The sequence below is a fragment of the Mus caroli genome, unplaced genomic scaffold, assembly GCF_978045245.1.
Source record: "Mus caroli unplaced genomic scaffold, Mus_caroli_1 scaffold_15, whole genome shotgun sequence".
Lineage (NCBI taxonomy): Eukaryota > Metazoa > Chordata > Mammalia > Rodentia > Muridae > Mus > Mus caroli.
Genome location: NW_028227270.1, coordinates 1,704,180 through 1,723,121, shown reverse-complemented (window position 1 = coordinate 1,723,121; position 18,942 = coordinate 1,704,180). Strand labels below are relative to the sequence as shown.

The following is an 18,942-nucleotide window of genomic DNA, read 5'->3' as shown; positions in this document are numbered from 1 at the left end:
TTCCTCACTTGAGGTGCAAAATTGGAGTGCTAAATTTGTGTACCGGTTTTCTTTTTTTTTTTTTAAAGATTTATTTATTTATTATATGTAAGTACACTGTAGCTGTCTTCAGACACTCCAGAAGAGGGCACCAGATCTCGTTACGGATGGTTGTGAGCCACCATGTGGTTGCTGGGATTTGAACTCTGGACCTTCAGAAGAGCAGTCGGGTGCTCTTACCCACTGAGCCATCTCACCAGCCCGTGTACCGGTTTTCTATGGGTATGCAAAAAGAAGAGAAAGGAATGTGGACAGACTAGGTTTCCCTTAAGTGACCCAAAGCCACAGTTGTATGTATGTATGTATGTATGTATGTATGTATGTATGTATTTATACAAATGAAGGTCACTTTTGATGACAATGGCCAAAAAAATACAGGTAAGACAGGTTCTCACTGTGTAGCCTTGGTGTTTGGAGTTCTGTGTGCAGTCCAGTCTGGCCTTGAACTCAGATCTGCCTGTCTCCACCCACCTACCCTACCCCCATACACACACCCAGGTGGTGGAATGTGCCACAGTGCTGGGCTTGCCCTTCAGATATTCGGGATTTTTTTTAATTTTTAATATTTTTTATTACATATTTTCCTCAATTACATTTCCAATGCTATCCCAAAAGTCCCCCATAGCGCCCCCCACTTCCCTACCCACCCATTCCCATTCTTTTGGCCCTGGCATAGTTTGCTTTTGATGCTTGGTAATTCAACCCTAGGGCCTCCTGCATGCTCCTGGCTCTACTACTTAAGCTAAAACAGTCATCAGAGGATGTAGCAAGTAGTGTTTAAGAGGAAGTTCTGATTTTATATTGCTCATGAATTTATATTCTTTCCCTCCCAGACACACCCTTGAGTCTGTAATACAAATGTGTCACCAAAGATGAACCAGCAAACCAACTGAACATACATGCTGACTAAAAACAATCTTCACTGCTGGGCGTGGTGGTTCACGCCTTTAATCCCAGCATTTGGGAGGCAGAGGCAGGTGGATTTCTGAGTTCGAGGCCAGCCTGGTCTACAGAGTGAGTTCCAGGACAGCCAGGGCTATACAGAGAAACCCTGTCTCGAAAAACCAAAACCAAACCAAAACAAAACACCCCAATCTTCACAACATGGAATCTACGGTATCTTGGGTTATTAAATCTAAGAGATATCTGGGGTCTTAATGAAAGTCTTCAAATCCTGTCATGTGTAACCAGTGGTCTATGCCATCTATGATGCTCAATCTTCATTTTTAGCTTGGTTTAGAGTTATTTGGAAACACACCTCTTGGTATGCCAGGGGGATCTTTTCTTTTCATGGAGGTTTTTTTTTTTCCTTCTTGATCCGGCTCCAATTGCTCCTGCCAAAAGATTATTATTATTATTAATACTATATGTAAGTACACTATAGCTGTCTTCAGACACACCAGAAGAGGCCATCTGATCTCATTACAGATGGTTATGAACCACCATGTGGTTGCTGGGATGTGCACTCAGGACTTCTGGAAGAGCAGTCAGTGCTCTTAACCGCTGAGCCATCTCTCCTGCCCAGAGATGCTTTCAATGAGGAGTGAGGACCACCCTGAATGTTGGCACACTTTGCCCCTGGATGAATGCATGCCAGAGCTCCTCTTTGTATATATTCTCTCACATTGTTTGGCTTCAGAACCTGGCCCGTTAGGGTGTCAATGCCGGGGCTTAGGACACTGACCCAAAACACAGTACCTTGGCATTTGAGAAAATGGTAGAAACCAGAAAGTTCTTCTCTGCATCTTTTCTGCCTCTCTACCGGAGACAGACAGAACAGAATTCTGCTTCCTGAAGCAGGTACCCCACTATACGTGGCAGGGAGGAGTGGAAACAGATACCAAGAAGAGTGTGAGCATGATTCTGCTCCATTGTTACCATTAGCTCACCTCCTGTTCTGTACAGCTGCGCCTGCATCCCACACTTTCCCTTTTACTATGGGCCTTCATCTCCTAAGACACCTTGTGCCCCATGAACTTGGAGCAAAGATAGTTGTATGCTATTCTCACTAGTATCTTAGTTAGTAGTCCCAGCCATGAACCAGTCAATGAATGAGGAAAAATACAACTTTTCTTGCTTTAAGGTGTCTTAAGATAGTCCCTACAAGCTGGAAGGTGATGGAAAATGCCTTTAATCCTAGCACTTGGGAGGTAGAGGCAGGCAGATCTCTATGAGTTCAAGAATACCCAGGTCTACAGTGTGAATTCCAGGACAGACAGGGATACATAGAGAAACCCGGTCTCCAAAAGCCAAAAAAAAAAAAAAAAAAAAAAAAAAACCCTCCAAAAAACCCAAAAACCCAAATATGCACACACACACACACGGATCCCTAAGGACTCTTATCTCCAGAGATTTGATGGTGTCTTATAACCTCCCTAATTTTGGGGCTAGTTCTGGTCCTTAGTTTCCAAATACAGAAAAATAACAATCTTCATTTTCTGCCCTCCAGCTTTGTGTAGCATGGGGTTACTGGGTCCAAAGACTGAGGCTGAGGAAGTTAATGACCTGAATTGTTGTCTTGTGTGAGTTGCCTCACAACCCCTTAGGCAGAAACCATGTTTGTATATGTATGTGCATGTGCATGTGTATATGTATATGTAATATATGGAGGAAAAACGGAGATTGAAAAATGTCTTAGTCAGGGTTTCTATTCCTGCACAAACATCATGACCAAGAAGCAAGTTGGGGAGGAAAGGGTTTATTCGGCCTACAATTCCATACTGCTGTTCATCGCTGAAGGAAGACGGGACAGGAACTCAAGCAGGTCAGAAAGCAGGAGATGATGCAGAGGCCATGGAAGGATGTTCTTTTTTTTTTTTTTTTTTTTTTTTTGGTTTTTTCGAGACAGGGTTTCTCTGTATAGCCCTAGCTGTCGTGGAACTCACTTTGTAGACCAGGCTGGTCTCAACTCAGAGATCTGCCTGCCTCTGTCTCCGAAGTGCTGGGATTAAAGGTGTGTGCCACCACACCCGGCTTAGGAGGGATGTTCTTTACTGGCTTGCTTCCCCTGGCTTGCTCAGCCTGCTCTCTTATAGAACCAAGACTACCAGCCCAGAGATGGTCCCACCCACAAGGGACCTTTCCCCCTTGATCACTAATTGAGAAAATGCCTTACAGTTGGATCTCATGGAGGCATTTCCTCAACTGAAGCTCCTTTCTCTGTGGATAACTCCAGCTGTGTCAAGTTGACACAAAACTAGCCAGTACAGAAAAGAAAATTAATTTGGACTTTGGAGAATCTTCCATACCCTGAGGTGTTTGTATTCTGAGGGTTTGATTGTTCATTTTAATCAAGTTAGCTGGATTAGGGTTGGTGAGATGGTTCAGCAGTTAAGAGCACTGACTGCTCTTCAGAAGGTCCTGAGTTCAAATCCCAGCAACCACATGGTGGCTAACAACCATCTGTAATGAGATCTGACACCCTCTTCTGGTGTGTCTAAAGACAGCTACTGTGTACTTACATATAACAAGAAATAAATCTTTGGGCCAGAGAGAGCAGAGGTCCTGAGTTTAATTCTCAGCAACCTCATGATGGCTCACAATCATCTGAACAGCTACAGTGTACTCATATACATAAAATACATAAATAACTCCTTTTTTTTTTTTTCTAGACAGGATTTCTCTATAGCCCTGGCTGTCCTGGAACTCACTTTGTAGACCAGGCTGGCCTTGAACTCAGAAATCCGCCTGCCTCTGTCTCCCAAGTGCTGGGATTAAAGGTGTGTGCCACCACAGGCGGCTTTTTTTTTTTTTTAAGTTAGCTGGATAAGTAAAGTCAGAAGGGCGTAGTGGTAAATATGTTTTCCCAGGGGCAGAGGCAGGTGGATCTCTATGAGTTCAAGGCCAGCCTGGGTATACAGAGTTAGTTCTGGGACAGCCAGGGCTACAGAGGGAAGCCTTGTATGGAAAAACCAAAAACCAAAAAGAAAAGAAAAAAAGAACTACTTTGGAGGTTAGTGAAACTAATGCCAGTGATAGTATTTCCAGAGACAATGAGATCACGAGGGCTCTGGCCTACACATTCACAGTACGATGGTACTACAGAGAGAAATTGTAAGGTTTCAGGGGTGGCACTGCCAAGTATGTCACTGGGGACATGTCCTTGAGAACTATACCTTGCCCTTACTCCACTCTGTGTTTCTTTTCCTTGGATGTCCAACAGCATGGTTTTTTATTAAAGTGGTATTTTAGAAAGAGCTTTTTTTTTTTTTTTTTTTTTTTTTTTTGGTTTTTTGGTTTTTCGAGACAGGGTTTCTGTGTATAGCCCTGGCTGTCCTGGAACTCACTTTGTAGACCAGGCTGGCCTTGAACTCAGAAATCCGCCTGCCTCTGCCTCTGCCTCCCGAGTGCTGGGATTAAAGGCGTGTGCCACCACGCCCGGCTTGGTGAGTTCAACTTCAATACATTCCATCTATAATTGAGATCCACCACCCTCCTCCAACAAGGCCAAACCTCCTAATCCTTCCTAAACAGTTCCACCAACTTGGAGTCAAACATTCAAATCTATGAGGCTACAGGAGCCATTCTCATTTAAACCACCAAGTATGATGCTTTCCAAATTTACTCATGTAATCACAAATGGCAGAACTCCCTTCTTGAAGTGTGCATAGTAAAGTGTGCTTGCTTGCATGATTGATGAAAGCTACCTTGTACTGTGAAATTTTATTTGGTTTCCATTTTTAAAGATAAGAAAAGAAGACTCGAGAGGCAATGGAACTTGCTGAGCATCCCTGGACTTCCTACAGCTACTGGGGTGTCTTGCCACAGCTTGGCTCCCCAAGGAACCCTGAGCCTTCAGAAACAAGCAGTTCACCAGCACAGGACAAACATTTGACAATGGCGGTCCAGTTCTAATAAGCTTACCTGTGTCTCTGCAGTTCCCACTTTCCAGTCTCTCATGGGGATTCTTCCCTTTCAGAGATCTGGGTATCAGTCCCCACTGCAACAACACGAGTTAGTGGCTTAGGACAATAGTCAACTTTTTACAAAGAGGCATCTTCAGAACGGGTGATATTTTGGTTCCCACTCCTAATCCAATCAGCTAGGAAGGGACTAAAAGGTCTCTGGAACCTTCTGAATAGATCCCAGTGTCACCTGGTGGGAGATCAATGAAATCCAGCAGACACTTCCTCCTGAGTGCTGAGGGCCTGGAATTCTGGTGACTGTGTGTCAGGGCATAACACTCACCATCACAGATTCTGAACTCTCCCATCCCATCCCCTGAACCCACCCAGCCCCTCTGCAGATCTTCTGAAACATTCAAGAGTCTGGCTGAGAAGTGCTTTCTCAGTGGTGCCAGCCACTTCAGAAGCCATGACTTGCCTACGGTGAAGAGTGTCATGTTTCTAGTAAAGGGCCACGTATAACAGATCATCTGCAGGATGCAGCAGGAGCCATTGGCTGGCCCAGAAGAGATGCCAACATCTTAATCACTGGTTTTTCTGCCCCTGCCTCCTGATCTCCTGAGTGACTGCAGATAGGTAACTTCTGGAAACCACCAACTAGGCTGTTTTTACTGGCATTTGTATATTATACGACAAGTTTTGTTTTTCAAAATTTCACTATATAGTGAAACTTTGAAAAACATGTATACACACACACACACACACACACACACACACATACATATATGCCAGAGAGATGGCTTTGATTTGATGGCTTATGACCTGGGTCTTTTCGCTGCTCTTCCAGAAGACCTACGTTAGATTACCAGAATAGCACTCACATGAAACTTACAATTGTCTGTAACTCCAGTTCCAGGGAATCTGACACCCTCTTCTTGCCTTTATATGTGTATATATGTATGTCTATGTTCATATATGTCGGTGTTTTCACTGCATATGTGTCTGTACACCATCTGCATGCATGGTCCCTATGTCTGTGAAGGCCAGAAAATGGTGTCAAATTCCCTGAAGATATATCAACTAGGATTTAATTTTCTTGTTTGGTTGTTTGGTTCATTGGTTTTTGGCTTCTCAAGCCAGGGTTTCTCTGTGTAGCCCTGCCTGTCCTGAAACTTACTTTATAAACCAGGCTGACCTCAAACTTGGAAATTCACCTGCCTCTGCCTCCTCCTAAATTCTGGGATTAAAGGTATGCACTACCACTGCTCAGCCCTCAAACAAGACTTAAAATTACTCATTTTAGGGCCTGGAGATATGGCTCAGAAGTTAAGAGCACTTGTTCTTGTAGAGTACCCAAGTTCAGTTCCCATCCATGTTGGGTGGGTCACAAACTCCTTAAACTCCAAGGGACTCAATGACACCCTCTTCCTGCCTCTGAGGGTAATTTCACTCACCTGTGCATGTACACAGACATACACATAAACAGGACACAAATCTTTTTTTGAGATTATTTATTTCAAGAGCTGGAGAAATGGTTCAACTGTTAAGAGCAATGTCTTTTTCTCTTCCAAAGAACCATGGGCTGAGTCCCAGAGCATACATAGCAGCTACATCTGTCTGCAATTCCAGTGTCAGGGGATCTGACACCATCTTCTGGATTCTGCAGTCACTGATACACATGCTGAACAGGCAAACAGCCATACATATATAATAGAAATAAATACAACATTCAAAGAGCAAATACTAAGAAATTATTTATCGTAGGCTTAGATTTTTCGAAACCCGGGGTTCTTAAATGCTTTAACCTCCCTTTAGACCACCTGCTAGAGGTAAGCGAGAAAAATGGTTACTAGGACAAGGATATGGACCTGTTTAGAAGTAGTTCTTTGGGGCAATTCCAATCTTTGTTGTCAAGATTCCAGTCAAAAACATCAAACACAAATCAGTAGCAGCTGCTTGATCCAGAAGAAATCGCATGCGTCCACGGAAGTGGCAGGCAGCAGCCAGAAAACCACGAGATGCTCCCTGGCATGATTCTCTCAATGAAGTCAGGACAAGTGAAGATCAGTGGAGACCAGCAAAGCATTACCGAGGTGTCCCCTTATCGCCTGTGGGGTTATGCTTATATTTTTTTCTAAATGTCACATGCCCTTGTGAGTGTTCACTTCAGCAAAATATATCATGTCCTCTCATAACACAGTTTCCAGAAAAATATTACATGACACAACTGAGTTTCCAAAGAAACCAGAAATTTCTACTTCAATTTATTTAAAAAGTTCTACACTTGGGCTGGTGAGGGGGCTCAGCGGGTAAGAGCACTGACTGCTCTTCCGAAGGTCCTGAGTTCAAATCCCAGCAACCACATGGTGGCTCACAACCACCCGTAGTGAGATCTGATGCTCTCTTCTGACGTGTCTGAAGTCAGCTGCAGTGTACTTATGTATAATAATAAATAAATCTTTGGGGCAGAGTTTGTAGGGACTGAGTGAGTGAGGCAGCCCAGAGAGAGCAGAAGTCCTAAAAATTCAATTCCCTGGAACTCACTCTGTAGACCAGGCTGGCCTCAAACTCAGAAATCCGCCTGCCTCTGCCTCCCGAGTGCTGGGATTAAAGGTGTGCGCCACCACAGGGCTATACAGAGAAACCCTGTTTCCCAAAAAAAAAAAAAAAAAAAAAAAAAAAAAAAAAAAATTCAATTCCTATTAACCACACGAAGGCTCACAACCATCTGTACTTTAAAAAAAGTTCTACACCGACGGTCTCAGCTACAGCTACAACCCAGACCCATATCTAGGGCTCTTCCCAGGTTTTTGTTTTTTGTTTGCTTGTTTGTTGTTTTGTTTTTGTTGTTGTTTGCTTTTTCAAAACTGGTTTCTCTTTATAGTCTTGACTCTCCTGGAATGTGCTCTGTAGATAAAGCTGTCCTCAAACTCATAGAGATCCACCTGCCTCTGCCTCCCACGTGCTGGAATGAAAGGTGTTTGGCCACTGCCCCCAGGTTTCCAGTTCTTGATTTTGTAACCATGGTGAATTCCTGGTGTTTCCCGCCCTTGCCTACCTCCCTTCTCTTCCCTCTGCCTGCATTGTACAGTATTGACAGCGACTCAGTTTTGGCTTTCACTTGGGAGAGTGGGGCCTGCACCTGGCCTGGACAACCTAGTGCGGGTGGCACCAGGAGGCAACCCCAGAATGTGGGAGAGCTGGCCCAGCCCCTTTAAGTCTGAAGTGCATGGTAGAGTGGGTCCATGGTTGGACAGCACAGCTGGAGGTGGTTCCGGTGGCATGGGTGCAGCTGAGCCTCCCTAAGGGCATGAGAGTGTTGGGTGGCCTAGCTGAAGCCATGCTGGAGGGCTTGCCCTGGTGGAGTGGACAAGGGAGAGCCCACTGTCCGGCTCAGCTACAACCCAGGTCCAGATCCAGGGCTCTGAGTTGGATCACCCCAAAATCTACATCATCTGTGAACAGTTAGGGACATGTGAAAGGGCCAGTCCTGCTGATCCAAAGCCGCAGGATCTCCATGACACAGGGCAACAACAGGATGACTGGAAGGAGTCCTAGTGAGGAACCAATGTTGCTGATGTCACAGAAGCCAGAGACCTCGAACCAGACCAATGACTCATTGCAATGAACATTTGCAAAGGAAGATGTGTGGACAGAGAGATATACTGTGGTATCATACTGCAGCGTACTACAGCTTCCACGATGGGAAAATTTTGTCAGGAGTCTACAAGGGCAAAGGGCAGATATGAGGGACAGGAAGATGAGCAGGACTGGGGTGCTGATGGGAAACTCACAAAGAATCAATAAAAAGTTAAATTTTATTTTTGCTTTTCAAGAATACATTCATTGACCGGGTAGTAGTGGCACATACCCTTAACCCCAGCGCTTGGGAAACAGGTGCAGATGGATCTATGAGTTCCAGGACAGCCAGGGTTACACAGACAGGGGTGTCTCGAAAACACAAAAGAACAAAAGGAATACATGCCTTGTAAATACAAATGCACTGGTCTTTGCCTACAATGTGATCCTGGGTATTGAGAAGGCCAAAGCAGGAGGGTGGGAGTTTGAAGCTTGAGGGCAGTGTGAAGAACATGTTTCTGAGAAAAAGATATTAGAGGAGAGGAGAGGAGAGGGAATATTTAATTGTATCTTAAATTGTATTATGGTACCATTTAGTATCATTCGCACTTGATAACATCTTGGACCCAGAAGTGGCTCTGTGGGTAAAGTCATTTGCTGTGCAAACATGGCTACCTCAGCTCAGTTCCTAGAACCCACAATGAAGGGGATAATGGCCAACTATCAAAAGTTGTCCTCTGATCTCTACACATGTGCTGTGGCTTGTACCTACCTACCTTCAATACATACACCATACACACATACATACAAACATACGCACACCATACACACATACATACACACCAAAAACAATAAAAGTTTTTAACATTCATATCGTTCTATACTGGATTGAGCCCCTTCATAATCAATCCACATTCTTTTGAATTTGCTCTGCTATATATATAAAATTATATATATAATTATATAAATTGTACATATATATATATATATATAATTGCTTCAACTGAGAGGGGGGAATAGGAATCTCTATTATGTAGCTCTGGCTGCCCTGGAATTTGATTTGTAGACCAGGCTGGCCTTGAGATCACAGAGTTCTTCCTGCCCCTGCCCCTGGTTCTGCCTCTGCCCCTACTCCTGTCCCTGCCCTTGTGTCTGCCTCCCTAGTACTGGGTGTAAAGGTGTGCATAGCCACACCTGGCTATCACTTGTAATTTTTTTTAATGTCATTTAAGAACAGACAAGGCTAAACAGAGAAACTCTGTCATGGGAGGAGGGGAAGGTCAGGGCATGATGACCCACGCCTCTAATTCCAACACTTGGAAGACAGGAGAATTTTAGTGAGCTTGAGGTCAGCCTAAACTCACTGTCTCAAAAAATAAAGAGAGTGGGTATGTAGTGCACACTTTTAATGCCAGGATTTAGGAGGGAGGTTCCAGAGTTTCAGTTTCAGGCCGGCCAAGGCCACAGAGTGAGACCTTGTCTCAAAATGAATAAATTAATCAAATAAAAATAGATATTGAATATCAGGCAGTGGTGCTGTATACCTTTAGTCCCAGCACTTGGCCAAGAGGCAGAGGCAGGCAGATCTCTGAGTTCAAGGCCAGTCTGGTTTACAGGGAGAGTTTCAAGACAGCCAGGGCTACACAGAGAAATCGTGTCTCAAAACAAACAAAATAAAATAAACAAAAACCAAAAAAACTATGTTAGAGAAAAACAGAACAGTTGAACAGTTTAAGCAGGAAGGAATTTACTAGAATATAAATGACAGGATTTTTATGAGAAAATGAAGACAGACTTTTGCCTGGATGACCACTTTGAGTTAGATCACCAATTGGGGAGCTCCTCCATGGGGGAGGATAGATTACTTTCCCCTGTCTCAGGATCCCTTAATTGCAGGTAGTCTTTTGTCTAGAATTAGGGCTCTGAGGGTTTTCTCTTGTCTATAATATCGACATATTATGTTGTCCTGAGAGGCCAAACCTACTCCACATGGGATTGGCCTCCATCTTAAAAGAAAGAAAAGAGGGCTGGAGATATGGCTCCGTGGTTAAGAGCATTGACTGCTCTTCCAGAGGTCCTGAGTTCAATTCCCAGTAACCACATGGTGGCTCATAACCATCAGTAATGGAATTCCGTGCCCTCTTCTGGTGTGTTTGAAGATAGCAACAGTACATTCACATACAATAAATAAATAAATCTTTAAGAAAAAAGCCTGAGAACTTGACCTGCAAATAAACCCAAGCTGCACCCAAGCACCAGGAAGGACCCCACGGCTTGTCCTTGACCTATACCCCAGAGTTACTCCCTAGCTACTTCTTAGCACCAGTTAATCAAAGATTAGTCTGATTGTTTCAGATGTACTTTCAGAGTGTTTGTGATTGTTCAGTCTTGCGTTAGAACACCTATCTGTTGCCTTACAATACTCATTTTATTGGATACTTGCCAGGATAGACTCCCCCCACCCCCACTTACCCCATTCTCTATAAAACCTTGTCCTGCTGAGGTTGGAGGTTGCTCTGCCTGCCTTCCCGTCCTGCTGTCAGGGTTGGGTTGGAGGAGAGCCCAAGCCTGAGCTTGTCATAAAGGGACCCTAAGGTGACTCCTTAGGAATCAGCTCATAGCCGGGCGTGGTGGCGCACGCCTTTAATCCCAGCACTCAGGAGGCAGAGGCAGGCGGATTTCTGAGTTCGAGGCCAGCCTGGTCTACAAAGTGAGTGCCAGGACAGCCAGCCAGGGCTACACAGAGAAACCCTGTCTCGAAAAACCAAAAAAAAAAAAAAAAAAAAAAAGGAATCAGCTCATTGGTGGTCTCTGGTCTCTTGGGGTTCATGAGCACTTCCTGGCACAACAGTCCTTGATCAGGTCTCACTAGGCAGCTGCATTGTAGAGGTATCGTGGGTGAAGCATCGCTGTAGTTTCTAGGAGATGCAATTTCATGGCAGATTTTCTGGTCCTCTAGCTGTTACAAGCTTTCCATTCCTGCTTCCTCAAGACTACCCGATCTATTGAAGCTGGGCTCTCCACATTTAGTTGTTCTTTGCACTTTAAAAAGTTATTTTCATTTTATGTACATTGGTGTTTTGCCTGTGTCTGTGTGACGGTGTGGAACTCCTGGAGTTACAGACAGTAGTGAACTGCCATGTCAGTACAGGGAATTGGACCTTGGTTGTCCAAAGGACAACCAAATGTTCTTAACCACTGATTCATCTCTTCAGCCTTAGCTCTCTGTTTCTGTCTCTCCTGGTGTTTTGTTCTTTGCATTTGACCAGCTGTATTTTTTCTGTACTGGTCTCTGCTTGTTGCAGTGAGTGTTAGGAGCTGTCTTAGTCAGGGTTTCTATTCCTGGACAAAACATCATGACCAAGAAAGCAAGTTGGGGACAGCGTCTAGCCAGGGACCAGGGGAAAGGGGGACTCTGACTTTTCCCAGCTGGAGGAATTGTCCTTAGCTTGGCAGAGGCAGGCTTGGTGGCAGTTGTGGCTGGGAGCGCAGAGAGGCTTTCTACAAGAGAATTAAGCTGCGGCTCTGTAGTCGAAGGCCTTCTCCATGGCTCCCCGTGGCGGATCCTGATGAATTAGACAGTCCATGGTTCTAAACTGTTTATTGTTGTTCATGGTGAAAGATGGATGCATAACATATCATTCCCATTTCTCAGGGTAGGCTTGAGATTAAATACCTTTTGCAGGGAGGAATGTCTGGGAAGGGAAGCTTATTGGCTAAGCCCTCAGGGCCTCTAGATACCTCATTAGCATGGAGAACATTTTGGGCCTACATGACCATAGGGCACATTCCTTTTATGTGAGGAGGATGGCAAGTGTTCCAGGTCAGGCATCTGGCAGGGAGTGGGGAGTCAACTAAGTCTCAGGTGTGTGCCCACCGAGTCCAACATCGTCCACAAAGCTTTCCTTTCCCAGGTCTCCAGGGAAAGACCACTAGAGCCTGAGAAAGCCAATGTTGGTGATTGACAGCGATGCCCTTTGCCTGTTCTGGGTCAGCTACCACTTGATGTAGCAAGTCTTACTGATGGCCAACCCTGCTCCCAGTAACAGTGATACCCAGCCTTTTCCTCCACGTTCTTTTGGTGATAAAGACCCAGGAAATTTCTTCAACCTAGATTTCTTATTGGATGGCCCTTTAGAGATAGGTACCTTTCCTAAGCCCCCTGCTTCTTCACATAGCATAGAAGGGCTTCTGTCTTTTGAGATGTTGTACATTTTAAACTATCTTAACAAAACATCAAAACAGATTTTCCTGTGTCCTGCTTTTAGAGAAAGACAGAGCTGTAGGGCATGGGGTGACTGTTGGCTGGTCAACCAACTCGGTGGTTCATCCCCTTGGAAAGGTTCCAAACCCTTTAATTGCTTCCTTAAATGAGTTTTGACTGATGAGACTTGGAATATATATATTCTTTCTCCTCAGGAGAATGTCATTTCATAGCAAAGACCTCATAGATGAATTGAAGACCCCAGTCACTGTGGCTGTTAACCCTTGAGCAACTTGGGATTTTATTTTGTGTTGGATAGTTTTTTTTTTTTTTTCAGGGTTTCTCTGGGTGACAGAGCCCTAGTTGTCCTGGACTTGCTTTGTAGACCAGGCTGGCCTCAAACTCAGAGATCTGCCTGTCTTGAAAATGCTGGGATTAAAGGCGTGAGTCACCACCACCCACTCAAGGGACAATTAGCTTTTAATTATCTAGGAATTTTATTAGAACTAGAGATAAAGCTTGGTGATAGAGGGATTTGCTGGTATGGGCAAAGCATAGTGTTCCATCTGGACCATGGGCTTGTACAGGTGCACCCACAAAAATAAAACACACACACAAATGTAAAAATATTTTTCCAAAGACCCTATGGTTGCCAACCATTGCACATTAAGCCAGGCCAAGATTCCTTGATTTACAGGGAGCAAAACTTCAGCTAGGCATGCACTGTTTGTTATCCAATGCATTTTGACATTGGGGAGAGCCTTAAACGTAGATCTCTCATGACAGTATAAACATCAGCTTTCCTGCTGACATGCTGTGCTGAGGTGGGTTTGAGATTAGAGATAGATCTATAGCTTTTCATAGACTTCCTCAGGGTGTTCCTTCCTGAAGGAAGTGGCAGTGGGTTCTCTGGTGGGGAAGATAACTATTTTACTTTGCTTCTTCATTTGCAAGGCAAAGAAGCAATCCTAGTGACCTCAAACACCAGGGAGTTTATTGTCCTGAGAAAGAAGTGCTAGGATAGAGGAAAGCTGACCGCAGGTTAGGCAAGTCCTTCCAAATGTTTATTAGTGTTGAAGTTGGAATACTTAGCAAACTCGTGTATTAAAGTACCCAAGGAGCTGCATATGAATCAGAAGATGGTCTAGTGGGCCATCAGTGGAAAGAGAGGCCCATTGGTCGTGCAAACTTTATATGCCTCAGTACAGGGGAACGCCAGGGCCAAGAAGTGGGGGTGGGTGGGTGGGGGAGTGGGTGGGGAAGCGTGTGGGGGACTTTTGGGATAGCATTGGAAATGTAAATGAAATAAATACCCAATTAAAAGAAAAGCATAGCAAAATGTTTGACCCTGACATACTCATGGGACACCTACCTCGAGCATCCTGATAGAAAGAGGAGCCTCATTCTAACACAATACGACTTTATTTCATACCAGGTCAATACATTCCTCTGTAACACCATGCTTTCCTCAAGGCCAGCCGTTTGTCATTCCGCTCATCCAGCCCAAAGTGATCTTCCTTAGGTGGCAATACCGTGGTTTGCCAGGTGTCACCGCTCGAAGCAATCGCCAGCGGTATCTGGTGTCTCCTTCCAAGATGGCTGGGAGCCGAGCCTTCCTTAGCCCGCAGCATTTTAGTGACAGCAACCTTAGACCCAGCGTTTCTTGGGCACTGTACTACCTCCACTCCCCCTTTCTTTGAGATTATTTGTTTTCGTTTTATATAGTGAGTTTCACTTGGGTTTGTTTTCTTCTCGGCATATTTGCCTGCCCCAATTTTTGTTCCCGTTTCAGGTACTGAGTTAATTGCATTACTGATGTTGTGGCATTTGCAACCACTTGGTTTCAGCGTGGCTAGCTTGCCACTGAACGCAGAAGGCACTGTCTTGTCCGTGGGTCGGCTGCTCTTCTGGTTCCAGTGGGGCTGAAGCCCTGGAGCTGAAGATCCATGTGTGAATGGGTACGAGTGGGACTCCTGGCCTTTTCTGGTTCTGAGCTGAGATCTTGAACGATGGCCTCTCATGAGTGTTACTGGAGGCGGCAAACCAGCGGTGCTCCTCGAGGCACCTGGTCTCAGACATCTCAGCATCCTGCTGTTATCACTAGGTTGTGATGCTCTGGCTTGCAGAAGCTGCTTCAGAGCGAGTGTCCACCTGTACCATGGGAATCTCTTTTCTTCGGAACTGAAGACAGACACCCAGCCCAGCTTGCTCAAGACGGGAGTCCACCAGAGCAGCCAGCTAATCTCAGAAACAAGCCCTCTTGAAAATCTCACTTGTCAAAGGGAGACTGGTGTCTCCCCGATTCAGTCCCCTCTCCCTATTTACTACCTAGGACTCAGGATCTTCCCAGCCTTGACGGGAGGCGCCCAGGGCTCTGGCCCCACCTGCCATTATAGCAAGTCCACTTCTCTTGGCAGAAACACTGCAAGCGCCACTCAAACCTGGATGCCAGCATGTCTGTGGATGGATAAGGCAGATCCTTCTGCATTATACTCAACTCATGCTGGATATTCGTAAGTTTTTCAGAACCTGTGGGTACTAAGCTAGGACCTTCAAAACTGAATGTTTGAAAATTCCACAAAATTTGTAAGAGAATGAAATAGCACAAAAGGCTTAGCATACATAAAAACAAAACAAAACATGCTTCTTTCAGCTGCAGATATATTATCATTGGAAAGGTACAGAGAAGATTTGCATTGCCCCTGGGAGAGGATGAGACCCAGCTTTGAGTAACATTCCATTTTTTAAAAAGCATTATCTATCTATAGATCCAACCCTACAGAAGGCACTAGAAGGAAAACTCCAACCTGAAGAGGTTAACCACACTTAAGAAAGCACAAGGAATAAATAATGCCAGACCAACAAATCAAAAGAGGAGAAAAAAACTACAGCAGCAACAAAATAACAGGAATCAACAAACACTGTTCATTGATAACTGTAAACATAAATGGTATCGATTCCCCATAAAAAGACACTGGATGGATTTAAAAACTGGTCCTTACCATCAAGAATAGACATCACCACAAGGTAAGAGAATGGACAAAGATATTCCAAGCAAGTGAACCAAAGAAGCAAACTGGTGTAGCTATTTTTAATATCTGACAGAATAAATGACTGGAACTAGAAAAAAAAATCTTCCTGAGTGAGGTAACCCAGACCTAGAAAGACCAGTATGGTATGTATTCACTTACATGGTATGTATTCACTTACATGGTATGTATTCACTTACATGGTATGTATTCACTTACATGGTATGTATTCACTTACATGGTATGTATTCACTTACATGTGGGTATTAGCTGCTAAGTCAAGGATAACCAAACAACATAGAGTCACAGAAGTTAGGTATAGCGTAAGGGACTAGGAATGGCAGGTAGATATCTGTAGGAAAGGGAAATAGAACAGATGGTTATGGGAGGATGGTGGGGAGGGAGGGAGAGTATCAAATGGGTGGGAGAGGGAAGAAAGGGATGAGGGAGGGAACAGAGGGAGAGACAGCTAAAACTAAGGCCCATTTGAGGAGTACTATAGAAATGTACTAATGGTAGAGGCTTCCTAAAATATATACATATATGAAATCAATCTAAATGAAATCAACAAATGACAGGGGTGACAGAGTCCCAACGGACTACCTTGTCACCAAATGAAGCTTCCAGTACTGATTTTTGGTTACATCCAATTGAGCTGTTGGCCAAATGAGTCTCTTGGGAACTGCCAAACAACCCAGGCTGTTGTTGCCAAGAGTATAGGTTACTCTCTACAAACGGATGGCCCATTACCGAAGACAACACCTACACAAATCATTGAATGTGGAAAAGTCGAGCTGGTGCCTACTACAATCTGGTGTTTTTGGTTCAGGAAGGTATGCTACCAAAAGGAGAAAAATAAACACCAACCCAGCTACAGAACCCTTGGATCCTGCCTGGTGTCCTGCCTGCAAGATATGCATGTTCAATTGTAGGCTTAGATTTTTCTAAAACCTATTTTAATAAGAGTTTTCAAATGCTTCAACCCATCCCCACCCCTTCTTGCCCACCATCCAAAGGTAGGGGAGAAAGGACAGTAAATAGGACAAGGGGATGTGGACCTGTTTGGAAGTAGTTTTGGGGGCAATTCCAATCTCTGTTGTCAGGATACCAGCAATCTAGTTTAGCAGTGTCAGGATATCAAACACAAATCAACAGCAGCAGCAGCAGCAGCAGCAGCAGCAGCCAGCAGAAACAGTCAAGCCTCCACCAAATCAGCACGAACCAGTGGGAACAACTAGGACCAGCCAGGATGCCAGGAGAAGTTCTCTGTTGTGCCTCTGTCAACAGAGTGAAGACCTGAAAAATAAGGATAACTGAAGGGATAAAAATAGGACTTGATCAATAAGGATTTTTAGTGTTTTAAATTTTTAAAATTGTATTATTTTACATGTGTGTGTGTGGTTTGCTTGCATGTATGTCTGTGCACTGTATATATTCAGTGTCCGCAGAGGGCAAAAGAGGGCATGGGATCTCCTGGAGCTGGAGCTAGAGATGGATGGCTGTGAGCTGCCATGTGGGAACTAGGAACTTCAGGCTTCTAGAAGAGCAGCCAATGCCCTTAATGGATATGCCAGATCTCCAGCTCCAGCAAGCAGTATTGTCACTAAAAGGTACTCAGCTTCATTTGTCATTACAGAATTACAGATTTAAAGCATAATGCGTACAAAGCCACCAAAATGTCTAAACTATAGAGAACATAAAATGCAAATATTGACAAATATATGGATCAGCCCATAACTTCATACAGTGCTGGAAGGGTATCAGTTGGTGTCTTCATTTGGGTTTTATTGCTGTGAAGAGACACTCTGACCAAGGCAGCTCTTATAAGGACAACATTTAATTGGGGCTGGCTTACAGGTTCTGTCCATAATCATCATGGTGGGAAGCATGGCAGTATCCAGGCTGGCATGGTGCTCTAGAAGGAACTGAGTGTTCTACATCTTGATCTGAAGGCAGCCAGGAGGGAATCCTCTTCTACAGGAAGACAGGAGGAGGCTCTTTGTTCCACACTGGGTGGAGCTCGAGCACAGGAGAAGACCTTAAAGCTTACACAGTGACACACTTCCTCCATCAAGGCCACCCCTATTCCAACAAAGCCACACCTCCTAATAGCACCACTTCCATTGGTCAAGCATATTCAAACCTCGGTTGGTATGGCGGTTTGTAGATATGTTAGTAGCTACTTGAGTTGAACATATAGACTAAATGACTCAATAGCTCTACTTCCAGTAGTATAACCCAAAGAAGTGTATGTGTTTGTGTTCATGTAAAGACACTTGCCATAGTGTCCAAAATAGCACTATTCACAATAGCTCTGAACTGGAAGTTATGTCCACTAACATTAGAACTGACAGGTTATGGTGTAGTCACAGTGTGCAATAAATATGAAGAAAGGAGAAAGAACAAACTGAAATTTCATGTAACATGAGTGAATACAATGCAATGAGAATGAAGGGAGACAAGAAAACATACAAAGGACACACAGTATGCAACATGGAAACCCAAAGGAGTCTCCACTACTAAGAGTCAGGATAGTGGGCTGGAGAGATGGTTCAGTGGTGAAGACTGCTTGCTGCTTTTTCAGAGTACACAGGTTTGGTTCCCGCAACCTATGTCAGGTGGCTCACACCTACCTGTAACTCCAGGGCATCCAGTGCCCCCTTCCAGACAGGCACACATGCACATAACTGAAAATAAAATAAATCTTTAAAAAAGAGTCTGGATAGTGACTTTCTTTTTTTGTTGCTGATAATGGTGCTGTGAACTGGTTAAATTATAACTCAAGGGGGAGGGAGAGGGAAAGGGAGAAGGGAGGGGAACGGGAGGGGGAGGATTGGATGTGGGAAAACTCATTTTAGTATGCTGGGCATTTCTAAATTGGACGTAGGAAAGAAAACTTTCCTTTTTGTTTACTAGGTTGATTTTTTTTTTTTTTTTTTTTTTTTTGGCTTTTCGAGACAGGGTTTCTCTGTGTAGTCGTGGCTGTCCTGGAACTCACTCTGTAGCCCAGGCTGGCCTCGAACTCAGAAATCCGCCTGCCTCTGCCTCCTGAGTGCTGGGATTAAAGGCGTGCACCACCACGCCCGGCTATCCTTTTTGTATTTTCAATTTTTGTTTGTCGTAATCAAAAGATAGTTTTGTTTTTGTTTTTGTTTGTTTGTTTGTTTTTTGAGACAGGGTTTCTCTGTGTAGCCCTGGCTGTCCTGGAACTCACTTTGTAGACCATGCTGGCCTCGAACTCAGAAAT

At 44.3% G+C, this 18,942-nt stretch overlaps 1 non-coding gene across 1 annotated transcript; it reads left to right on the top strand.

The window, feature by feature from the left end:
* Window positions 1–15,306: 15,306 nt before the first annotated feature.
* Window positions 15,307–15,413, top strand: LOC115029191 (U6 spliceosomal RNA). The gene has a single exon (XR_003834745.2). It is a non-coding gene; the product is annotated as a U6 spliceosomal RNA (small nuclear RNA).
* The last annotated feature ends 3,529 nt before the right edge of the window (window positions 15,414–18,942 follow it).